Source organism: Oncorhynchus masou, unplaced genomic scaffold, assembly GCF_036934945.1.
Source record: "Oncorhynchus masou masou isolate Uvic2021 unplaced genomic scaffold, UVic_Omas_1.1 unplaced_scaffold_487, whole genome shotgun sequence".
In the NCBI taxonomy this organism is placed as follows: domain Eukaryota; kingdom Metazoa; phylum Chordata; class Actinopteri; order Salmoniformes; family Salmonidae; genus Oncorhynchus; species Oncorhynchus masou.
In genome coordinates, this window is record NW_027011265.1 from 114,490 (window position 1) to 124,336 (window position 9,847).

Sequence of the window (9,847 nt, forward strand, 5' to 3'; positions counted from 1 at the left end):
GACACATGGAGTACTGCCATCTAGTGGACAAATCAGGATACAACACATGGAGTACTGCCATCTAGTGGACAAATCAGGATACAACACATGGAGCACTGCCATCTAGTGGACAAATCAGGATATAACACATGGAGCACTGCCATCTAGTGGACAGATCAGGATACAACACATGGAGCACTGCCATCTAGTGGACAAATCAGGATACAACACATGGAGCACTGCCATCTAGTGGACTGATAAGGATACAAAACATGGAACACTGCCATCTAGTGGACAGATCAGGATACAACACATGGAGCACTGCCATCTAGTGGACAAATCAGGATACAACACATGGAGTACTGCCATCTAGTGGACAGATCAGGATACAACACATGGAGCACTGCCATCTAGTGGACAAATCAGGATACAACACATGGAGTACTGCCATCTAGTGGACAGATCAGGATACAACACATGGAGCACTGCCATCTGGTGGACAGATCAGGATACAACACATGGAGTACTGCCATCTGGTGGACAGATCAGGATACAACACATGGAGCACTGCCATCTGGTGGACAGATCAGGATACAACACATGGAGCACTGCCATCTGGTGGACAGATCAGGATACAACACATGGAGCACTGCCATCTGGTGGACAGATCAGGATACAACACAGGATACAACACATGGTCTGTACCATCACTCATTCATATATCCTTATGTACATATTCTTTATCCCCTTACACTGTGTATAAGACAGTAGTTTAGGAATTGTTAGTTAGATTACTTGTTGGTTATTACTGCATTGTCGGAACTAGAAGCACAAGCATTTCGCTACACTCGCATTAACATCTGCTAACCATGTGTATGTGACAAATACAATTTGATTTGATTTGATTTGACACATGGAGCACTGCCATCTAGTGGACAGATCAGGATACAACACATGGAACACTGCCATCTGGTGGACACATGGAGCACTGCCATCTAGTGGACAGATCAGGATACAACACATGGAACACTGCCATCTAGTGGACAGATCAGGATACAACACATGGAACACTGCCATCTAGTGGACAGATCAGGATACAACACATGGAGCACTGCCATCTAGTGGACAGATCAGGATACAACACATGGAGCACTGCCATCTAGTGGACAGATCATGGATGCTTTATTTTGCAAGTTGGCACCATAAACTGGTGATGCTCAAGATAAACACACAATAACATTCTAGTAAAATGCAATTTACAATTTTACATAAACAATTAGAATATAAAACACATTGAAGCCTTTCCAACAATCATCATGGACATAACACTACAACTTTCCTTCTGTTAGTAGTAATGAAGTCTTCACATCATTCATCATGGACAAAACACTACAACCTTCCTTCTGTTTGTAGTAATGAAGTCTTCACATCATTCATCATGGACACAACACTACAACTTTCCTTCTGTTTGTAGTAATGAAGCCTTTACAACTGATACTGTCAGCTGGTTCCAGTCAGTGGTGTCTGTATGTTCTCATGATAAACTAACTCTTGTTGTTGATAGTTCAAGTCAGTGGTGTCTGTATGTTCCCATGATAAACTAACTCTTGTTGTTGATAGTTCCAGTCAGTGGTGTCTGTATGTTCTCATGATAAACTAACTCTAACTCTGTTGTGGAAACTTCACACCTCTCTGTTGCTGATGTTGTTAATGGCGGTCAAGGCTGCAGTGTCTAAAGATAAGTCCGTTGGTGTGAAAAGGGAAGGAGGGAGAGATAATTTGAACAGGGTCACTAGGTAAAGAGAGAGGAGAGAGAGATGAGTGAGGGACAGAGGAGCTGATCCAGTCTACTACAGTGAAGACCTCCAACACCATGACGTTCTGATGAACAGGGTCACTAGGTAAAGAGAGAGGAGAGAAAGATGGGTGAGGGACAGAGGAGCTGATCCAGTCTACTGCAGTGAAGTCCTCCAACACCATGACGTTCTGATGAACAGGGTCACTAGGTAAAGAGAGAGGAGAGAGAGATGAGTGAGGGACAGAGGAGCTGATCCAGTCTACTACAGTGAATACCTCCAACACCACAGGAACAGTTATAGACCCCAACAGGTCTCAGTGTTTAATGTGTAGTTAGATACATTTATACACCCCAACAGGTCTCAGTGTTTAACCTCTTGAAACTCCCCATCCCGGATCCGGGATTGTGACTAAGCCTCAGGCTCATTAGCATAACGCAACGTTAACGATTTCTGAAAATCGCAAATAAAATTAAAATAATGCGTTTGCTCTCAAGCTTAGCCTTTTCTTAACAACACTGTCATCTCAGATTTTCAAAATATGCTTTTGAACCATAGAAATTGACTAATTTGTGTAAGAGTATGCAAAGCTAGCATAGCATTTTGTGTAGCATGTAGCACGCAACATTTTCACAAAAGCCAGATAACCAAATAAATAAAATCATTTACCTTTGAAGAGCTTCTGATGTTTTCAATGAGGAGACTCCCAGCCACATACCAAATGCGCAGTGTTTCCTGAAAGCGTCTGTGTGTAGGAGAAATCGTTCCGTTTTCTACATTGCGCCTGGCTACCGAAACGAACCGAAAATGCAGTCACCTACAACGTGAAACTTTTTCCGGATTAACTACATAATATCGACCGAAACATGGCAAACGTTGTTTGGAATCAATCCTCAAGGTGTTTTTTCACATATCTCTTCATTGACATGCAGTTCATGGAAGCTTGCTTCTCTCTCTGTGCCCCATGGAAAAATACTGGCAGGTGACTTTTGCGCACCAATTTCGGTGCAGGACACCGGGCGGACACGTGGTAAATGTGGTCTCTTATGGTCAATCTTCCAACGATCTGCCTACAAATACGTCACAATGCTGCAGACACCTTGGGGAAACGACAGAAAGGGCAGACTCATTCCTCTTGCGTTCACAGCCATATAAGGAGATCATGAAAGACAGAGCCTCAAAAATCCTTGTCATTTCCTGGATGCCAAGTCATCTTGGTTTTGCCTGAAGCTCACGTTAAAGGGCACGCACAGAGAAGATATTTGTATTTCTGGACACGTCAGAGTGTTTTCTTTCGAACAGTAGCAATTATATGCATAGTCGAGCATCTTTTTGTGACAAAATATCTTGTTTAAAACGGGAACGTTTTTCTTCCAAAAATGAAATAGCGCCACCATAAGTGTAAGAGGTTAATGTGTAGTTAGATACATTTATACTCCCATAACATGTCTCAGTGTTTAATGTGTAGTTAGATGCATTTATACACCCCAATCTGTCTGTGTGTTTTTTGTGTTCGTCTGATTCCAGTGTGGCTCAGTTGGTAGAGAATTGCCCTTGCAATGTAGGGTTGTGGGTTTGATTCCCACGGGGGACCAGTACAGGAAAAAGTACAATAATGTATCAACTCACAACTGTTGATCTTGACAAGAGCTAAATGACCTTAAAATACATGTAAAATGTGTGACAGAGGAACAGAGGTGTTTAACAATGGGTGATGTTGTTCACAAACAGCTATAACCTCAAACAGACACAGACCTACTGATCTGATAAGTCTCTCTCTATATATATACATCTATAGACATACAGCTATAACCTCAAACAGACAGAGACCTTCTGCTCTGATTCGTCTATATGTGGGGAAGAGACAGCCTCTATTTTTACTAATGATATCATTTGAAAGGACATTTGGCTTGGTGACTTTGGGTATTTTGAGCTTCATGTTATACTGTTTAAATGTCAGCCACCAGACCAGAGCATCATGTTATATCAAAATCAAATCAAATCAAATCAAATTTATTTATATAGCCCTTCGTACATCAGCTGATATCTCAAAGTGCTGTACAGAAACCCAGCCTAAAACCCCAAACAGCAAGCAATGCAGGTGTAGAAGCACGGTGGCTAGGAAAAACTCCCTAGAAAAGCCAAAACCTAGGAAGAAACCTAGAGAGGAACCAGGCTATGTGGGGTGGCCAGTCCTCTTCTGGCTGTGCCGGGTAGAGATTATAACAGAACATGGCCAAGATGTTCAAATGTTCATAAATGACCAGCATGGTCGAATAATAATAAGGCAGAACAGTTGAAACTGGAGCAGCAGCACGGCCAGGTGGACTGGGGACAGCAAGGAGTCATCATGTCAAGTAGTCCTGGGGCATGGTCCTAGGGCCGCGGTTCAGTTGAAACTGGAGCAGCAGCACGGCCAGGTGGACTGGGGACAGCAAGGAGTCATCATGTCAGGTAGTCCTGGGGCATGGTCCTAGGGCTCAGGTCCTCCGAGAGAGAGAAGGAGAGAATTAGAGAACGCACACTTAGATTCACACAGGACACCGAATTGGACAGGAGAAGTACTCCAGATATAACAAACTGACCCCAGCCCCCGACACATAAACTACTGCAGCATAAATACTGAAGGCTGAGACAGGAGGGGTCAGGAGACACTGTGGCCCCACCCGAGGACACCCCCGGACAGGGCCAAACAGGAAGGATATAACCCCACCCACTATGCCAAAGCACAGCCCCCACACCACTGGAGGGATATCTTCAACCACCAACTTACCATCCTGAGACAAAGCTGAGTATAGCCCGCAAAGATCTCCGCCACGGCACAACCCAAGGGGGGGGGCGCCAACCCAGACAGGATGACCACATCAGTGAATCAACCCACTCAGGTGACGCACCCCCTCAGGGACGGCATGAGAGAGCCCCAGCAAGCCAGTGACTCAGCCCCTGTAATAGGGTTAGAGGCAGAGAATCCCAGTGGAAAGAGGGGAACCGGCCAGGCAGAGACAGCAAGGGTGGTTCGTTGCTCCAGAGCCTTTCCGTTCACCTTCCCACTCCTGGGCCAGACTACACTCAATCATATGACCCACTGAAGAGATGAGTCTTCAGTAAAGACTTAAAGGTTGAGACCGAGTTTGCGTCTCTGACATGGGTAGGCAGACCGTTCCATAAAAATGGAGCTCTATAGGAGAAAGCCCTGCCTCCAGCTGTTTGCTTAGAAATTCTAGGGACAATTAGGAGGCCTGCGTCTTGTGACCGTAGCGTACGTGTAGGTATGTACGGCAGGACCAAATCAGAGAGATAGGTAGGAGCAAGCCCATGCAATGCTTTGTAGGTTAGCAGTAAAACCTTGAAATCAGCCCTTGCTTTGACAGGAAGCCAGTGTAGGGAGGCTAGCACTGGAGTAATATGATCAAATTTTTGGTTCTAGTCAGGATTCTAGCAGCCGTATTTAGCACTAACTGAAGTTTATTTAGTGCTTTATCCGGGTAGCCGGAAAGTAGAGCATTGCAGTAGTCTAACCTAGAAGTGACAAAAGCATGGATTAATTTTTCTGCATCATTTTTGGACAGAAAGTTTCTGATTTTTGCAATGTTACGTAGATGGAAAAAAGCTGTCCTTGAAATGGTCTTGATATGTTCTTCAAAAGAGAGATCAGGGTCCAGAGTAACGCCGAGGTCCTTCACAGTTTTATTTGAGATGACTGTACAACCATTAAGATTAATTGTCAGATTCAACAGAAGATCTCTTTGTTTCTTGGGACCTAGAACAAGCATCTCTGTTTTATCCGAGTTTAAAAGTAGAAAGTTTGCTGCCATCCACTTCCTTATGTCTGAAACACATGCTTCTAGCGAGGGCAATTTTGGGGCTTCACCATGTTTCATTGAAATGTACAGCTGTGTATCATCCGCATAGCAGTGAAAGTTAACATTATGTTTTCGAATAACATCCCCAAGAGGTAAAATATATAGTGAAAACAACAGCGGTCCTAAAACGGAACCTTGAGGAACCTTGAGGAACACTGTTTAAATGTCAGCCATCAGACCAGAGCATCATGTTAAACTGTTTCAATGTCAGCCACCAGACCAGAGCATCATGTTAAACTGTTTCAATGTCAGCAACCAGACCAGAGCATCATCTTATACTGTTTAAATGTCAGCCACCAGACCAGAGCATCATGTTATAGTGTTTAAATATCACCCACCAGACCAGAGCATCATAACCCTGTTTTGGCCACGTTCTTTACTGGTTTCTCTGAACTATTGTATGTTGTCCTTGAGAAGGGCTTTCTCCTGGGCCCACCCATAACCACAGCCATGCTCTGGACAAGGTTATTACCAAGGGGCGTTCTACTGGACCCACCCATAACCACAGCCATACTCTGGACCTGGTTATTACCAAGGGGATTTCTACTGGGCCCACCCATAACCACAGCCATACTCTGGACCTGGGTATTACCAAGGGGCTTTCTACTGGACCCACCCGTAACCACAGCCATACTCTGGACCTGGTTATTACCAAGGGGCTTTCTACTGGACCCACCCGTAACCACAGCCATACTCTGGACCTGGTTATTACCAAGGAATTTTCTACTGGGCCCACCCATAACCACAGACATACTTTGGACCTGGTTATTACCAAGGGGTTTTCTACTGGACCCACCCATAACCACAGCCATACTCTGGACCTGGTTATTACCAAGGGGCTTTCTATTGACATATCCTCTATTGTTGATGTTGCTTTGATCACCACTGGGGATTTATACTACCTTGTTTCCCACAGCTCAGGGTAATACTGAATGAAAATCCTACCCCGCAAACCTATGTGAACTCTACACATCTAAATGCAGCATATTTCAGAGATAAGATTCAACATTAGACTGGGTATCAGTCAAGACCTGACTGGAAGTCTGATGATATGTGTACCAGCCTACCACACAAAGGTACCATGGATTTTTTTTCCCTGGTCGACACAGACATGTTCGGGAAAGTGACATCACAACTTAACCTTCTACCTGCCTTCTCCATCCTATCCCCACCACCTTCTCCCTGCCTTCTCCATCCTATCCCCACCACCTTCTACCTGCCTTCTCCATCCTATCCCCACCACCTTCTCCCTGCCTTCTCCATCCTATCCCCACCACTTTCAGATATGCAATTAAAACCTGTTTTGAAGAAGAAGTGCAAGCTATTGTTTATCCCTCCCTGTTCACAGACACTTTCCCCGCTGCACTAAAATCTGTTATGGTGAAACCCCTTCTGAAGAAATGAATCTACATTCCTCAGCTCTTAGACATTATTAACTCTTAAGCAGAGTTCTGGATTAGTTGGTGTTCCAAGAGCTACATTATTTTTTAAATTGACAACTGTTTAAAAAAAATCCTATCTAGTTTTGGTGCCCACCACAGCACAGAAACAGTCTTAGTTCAAGTGTTAAATGGTCTTAGAGCCAACACAGATGCCAAACAGCTCTCTGTCCTTGTACTCTTAAAACAATGTATATAGCCTATCAATGTGTGTAATAAAATCGATAATTGTGTACTAAAGACGTGAATGTGTTTTTGCAGAGCATACAACCATGCCGACAACCATCCGTGGAGAATGCATTGTTCCCAAGAAAGTAGTTCGTTTTGCTAGATTCTTAACGTGTTTCTGTACTCAGCTTTTGTGTGTTGTAGTCACTTTAAATGCTTAATTGATCTACTGTTTCTATCATAGGCCACTGTAATCAATGGGGGTTCAGGGCGGTACCATTCTGCTCATATGTGGCAAGATCGTCAGGTTCACCCTGACATTTCCATTCCTCTTCTGACAACAGAACTTGACAAACCAGGAACACATCGACAACAGCCACCCTCGAAGCAGCGTTACACATTTATTTATTCTTTATTGAACCTGGCAAGTCAGTTAAGAACAAATTCTTATTTTCAATGACGGCCAGGGAACAGTGGGTTAACTGCCTGTTCAGGGGCAGAAGGACGGATTTATACCTTGTCAGCTCGGGGATATGAACTTGCAACCTTTCGGTTACTAGTCCAACTCTCTAACCATATTTTCCTAACGGATACCCTGAGGGTTTCGTTTGAATTTTTCTTGGAATAGAAACACCATAATATGAATCAAATTAATTAAGCTAAATTTGGGGCAGCTCAGTGCATCAACTAATATATTAATGTATTACTAACCCTGCATTGTAATTGGATATGAATTTAGAATCCTCTAAATGTAATTCGATCTAGCTGTCCATCACTACTTCAAATAAAAACACAGAATATCTAGGTGGCTTTTATATAATTATAATGCAGTGTTAATAATAACAATAATAATAATCTTTGGATAACAGATCACTATGACAATATTATGACAATATGACAAACTTTAATAAAATCGCTTTAGTGCGGTTCATCTGATGGAGGAGCACATGGGCCTATTTATATAATGAATATGAGATCAGAGGGTAGAAATTATTTAAATATTTTTACATTTTGAACAGCCACCACTAACATTGAGTGGATTCTGCCAACACACTGACTCAACTCCAACTCACTTTAATAATGGAAATTGATGGAAATGGATGTTAAAAAAATGTATCACTACCTACTTTAAACAATGCCACCTAATATAATGTTGACATACCCTACATTACTCATCTCATATGTATACTGCACTCGATACCATCTACTGCATCTTGCCTATGCCTTTCTGTACCATCACTCATTCATATATCTTTATGTACATGTTCTTCATCCCTTTACACTTGTGTGTATAAGGTAGTAGTTTTGGAATTGTTAGGTTAGATTACTCGTTGGTTATTACTGCATTGTCGGAACTAGAAGCACAAGCATTTCGCTACACTCGCATTCACATCTGCTAACCATGTGTATGTGACAAATACAATTTGATTTGATTTGATTTAAGTGTCAGCCATTGTTACTTTTAGTTAGTGCTAGTGTCACCGCCAGAGGGCATCTTTGAGAAGCAGTAGATTTTTTAAAATATTGGCTGTACTAGAGATCTTTTTTTGTAAGAACATAGTATATGGGAATGATTTTAAGAAATGTAGCTTAATTCATTTGATTAATATTATGGTGTTTCTATTCCAAGAAAATAAAAAACAAAACCATCAGGGTTATGGCGCTGTACAACGTGACGGTCGTGAGTAGGCTACAGAGCAAAATAATCCTAACATTTCCACACCCTAATTGTACCAAAACAGAGATTCAGTGAAAATAAAAATCTCATTTATTTATCAAGACCATAGTTGAAATAGTTGGCCACATGCCTTAAATGCCACAATGTCACTAATAATTGAACACAGACCATTTTTTAAACTCTGGGAAGGGTAATAGGAGGTGATCTGCATATTAAACTGCCATTCTTATTGCTGGATTCCACACATCACTGTGTGTGTTTCGGTACTCTCTCAGCTCACATGCAGCTCTCTTTCTCTCTCTCTCTCTCTCTTGACCTCTTGACCTCTGAATGCTCAGCTATGAAAAGCCAACTGACATTTACTCCTAAGGTTGCACCCTCTAAAACCACTGTTTATATTATTTGACCCTGCTGGTCATCTATAAATGTTTGAACAGCTTGAAAATGAATCTGGCCTTTATGGCCATGTACTCTTATAATCTCCAACCAGTTCGGATTTAAGTTTACCTTTTGTATGACTGAAGCCTTTAGTGTGAGGTCTAATGCTTTAATAGTCTGATGGCCTTGAGATAGAAGCTGTTTTTCAGTCTCTTGGTCCCCGCATTGATGCACCTGTACTGACCTCGCCTTCTGGATGATAGCGGGGTGAACAGGCAGTGGCTCGGGTGGTTGCTGTCCTTGATGAACTTTATGGCCTTCCTGTGACATCGGGTGGTGTAGGTGTCCTGGAGGGCAGGTAGTTTGCCTCCGTTGATGCGTTGTGCAGATCTCACTATACCTCTGGATAGCCTTATGGTTGTGGGCGGAGCAGTTGCCGTACCAGGCGGTGATACAGCCCGACTGGATGCTCTCGATTGTGCATCTGTAGAAGTTTCTGAGTGCTTTTGGTGACAAGCCGAATTTCTTCAGCCTCCTGAGGTTGAA